Here is a 2,905-nt window from a genome sequence, read left to right on the forward strand (position 1 = left end):
GGGCCTGTTGCACAAAAGTAGAATTAAGACATCCGGGATAAATGACTAAGCTGAGCTCAATGAAGCCAAAACATGTGAGTCCAGGCTTAATTGGTTGCACAAAGACCAAGCCCAGGATGAGCAGACACGGATTCATTAAGCCAGGTGAAACCAATCCTGGATAGGTGCGCGCTCACGGCTCACTCAAATAGACCCCGCCACAGATCACAGATTAACTGATTTACCATGGCAACTAGAGCCGCGTACTTTTCCCCGTCGGAAGCACAAATCGTCATGGAGGCATACGAGGAGGTAAAAGATATAATTAAGAAGAAAGGCAACACCGCCACAGTGATAAAGCAAAGAGAAAAAGCGTGGCAAAGTATTGCAGACCGCCTGAATGCGTAAGTAGTGCACAATTACACACTCACCGCTCCGCTGAAACATCACAATTACAATTCAAATATTTAATTCACATCTCCAAAAACGCAGTTGTACTGTAATTATGAAACGGTTAAATTTTTTAATTGAAATGCACTGCAGATATGAGTGAAATTGTGTAAAGTAAGTCCATCACACTGTATAAAGCTATGATAAATTATTATTAAAGCCTTACATTATTATTTAACGTTACTACGCTCAGTACGGTTTAATCTTAGCCGTTGTACTCTGCTTCTTATGTTGTCCACCGTTTTTTTGTTTCTCCTGCTTTCATTAATGTAAAGCTGCTTTGACAGAATGAAACAATTGTGAAAAGTGCTATATAAATAAAATTTAATTGAATAAATAGATGAGCTATAATAATAATCACTTTAATTTATATAGCGCCTTTCAAAGGACCCAAGGTCGGTTGCTCACTGCACTGCAAAAATGTCTTTCTTACTTAGTATTTTTGTCTTGTTTTCAGTAAAAAAAAAAATATCTAAAAACATCTTGAATATTTTCTTGAGCAAAACTACCTAGGAAAATAAGCAAAAAAAAAATCTGCCAGTGAAACGAGAACTTTTCTAAAATTAAGTGTTTATGGAAAAGTAAACTTATTTCAAGAGAATTTTTATTATATTGACAGATTTTTTTATTTGCTTGTTTTAAGCACACATTTACTTAAAGTTTATATTTTTTGTCTAAACTATACTTATTTTGCTAGGTCATTTAGCAAATCAAGAAAATACATCTTTATTTAAGTTTTTTTTTATATATATTTTTACTGAAAACAAGACAAAAATACCAAGTAATTTTTTGCAGTGTGACTCCATTAAATGTGTGTGTAGATTAAACATGAACGGGCCAAAACGGACATGGCAGCAGGTCAAAATCAAATACAAGAACATTCTGCAGAATGGTATGGTCCCTGACTAATATTTAACAAAGCACAAGCATATATTGTACCCAGAAGGTGCCTGCTCACACATTGTCTGTACTGTTTTAGCAGTGAAAAAGAATACCCACAGACAAGGCACGGGTGGTGGGTCACCAAAGGCTGACCTTACCCCAGCAGAGGACATGGCCTTGGAGCTAAATAAAGGCAGGCCCGTCTTAGAGGGGATCCCTGGGGGAAAGAGACGAGCATAGGTTCCTCCCAAGATGCCACCCGCTTCATTCAAGGTATGTCCTTCCATCTCTACATGGGATACAACCACATTCATATTGAATCAATTTGGACTGTCTGACTTTGGTTTACCTATTGCCTTGCAGTGTCTGGCAGCACTGTGTTCCTGTTAGAGCCACCAGCACAAGCACCAGACGATGCTGATCCAGTGAGTACTCCATCAAAGGCATACTGTAGGCCTGGCATGTCTTGTCTACTAGCTTCAATATGAATCCGATTAAATGTGATAGGGTGAAGGCCCCAGTGCAGCAGCAACAGCACATGATGGAGACGATGATGATGAGGAGGAGACCATCTCTCTGGATTCCAGAAGGCATGAGGTATCATGGTAAGACTGTGAAAGTACTATTTACTCTACAATGGTGAGGAGTCCTCATCAAAATCAAAAAATCTAATTTCTTTTACAGGACCCAGATGCTATACAGTGGGAAAACCAGCCTGGCAACATAGTGCGTATTAATAAAAGGACACCACATCCTGCCAAATTCCAGCTGCGCTAATTGTAAATAATAATAATAATATATGCCATTTAGCAGACGCTTTTATTCACAGAGCTCACAAGCTATCAGAAAGTTGTATGGCAACCACCTCCGGCGCCAAATAGAACTGGCAGACATAGACATTCAGTACAAGAAGAAAGATGGAAAATCTTGCACTGGAGTCCGAAATAAAAAAGAGGACAATTAGGAAACTGGACCTTGAAATAAAAACTTGAGAGGGAGGTGAGATATGCCTTCAATGTACACTGTATGCTAACTGTAACACAAATGTATTAATCATTATTTGTATTTCCTCCCCCAGCTCCAAGAAGATGACACAGCTCAAAATAAAAATGAGGTATATTCTCGTAAAGTCAAGTGAGCCATGACATATGAGCTCTTATTGTGAGCACACAGGACGGTGGCATCTTTCTAAGGTTTTTTTTTTATTTTCCCAGCAATCAGTACAACCAAGTCATCGTTATAAGGCATCGCCCTCTCTTTTGCCCACCCCCAGCACCAGGTGTGGCCACTAGCCTATATGAAGGCCCAAAATTGTGTGTTCCTTTCTGCTCTGACAATGGCATGCCCATTCGTGCGAGATGTGGTGGATGAAGAAGCACTTGTGCTGAGGAGAGCCTTCAGGCGAGAAAGGGTCTTCAGGGACCGGTTGGACCCACTGGCCTTCCCTGACGACCATCTATATGAAAGATACAGGTTTTCTGCAGATGGCATCAGGTATCTATGCAGACTACTGGGTCCCAGGATTAAGCACCGCACTGCACGGAGCCATGCACTGAGTGTGGAGCAAATGGTTTGTGTGGCCTTGCGCTTTTTT

General features: G+C 40.3%; 1 long non-coding RNA gene across 4 annotated transcripts; it reads left to right on the forward strand.

Moving 5' to 3' along the window:
* The first annotated feature begins 241 nt into the window (after nucleotides 1-241).
* On the forward strand, nucleotides 242-2,277 carry LOC127922320 (uncharacterized). Of its 4 annotated transcripts, none has more exons than XR_008110972.1 (5): nucleotides 291-383; nucleotides 1,251-1,584; nucleotides 1,675-1,736; nucleotides 1,819-2,037; nucleotides 2,141-2,277. It is a non-coding gene; the product is annotated as an uncharacterized LOC127922320 (long non-coding RNA). The 4 variants fall into 4 exon arrangements; XR_008110970.1 differs by lacking the exon at nucleotides 2,141-2,277 and having other exon boundaries at nucleotides 1,251-1,321; nucleotides 1,409-1,584; nucleotides 1,819-2,078; XR_008110971.1 differs by lacking the exon at nucleotides 2,141-2,277 and having other exon boundaries at nucleotides 242-383; nucleotides 1,409-1,584; nucleotides 1,819-2,078.
* The last annotated feature ends 628 nt before the right edge of the window (nucleotides 2,278-2,905 follow it).

This window comes from Oncorhynchus keta, unplaced genomic scaffold (assembly GCF_023373465.1).
Source record: "Oncorhynchus keta strain PuntledgeMale-10-30-2019 unplaced genomic scaffold, Oket_V2 Un_contig_25274_pilon_pilon, whole genome shotgun sequence".
Lineage (NCBI taxonomy): Eukaryota > Metazoa > Chordata > Actinopteri > Salmoniformes > Salmonidae > Oncorhynchus > Oncorhynchus keta.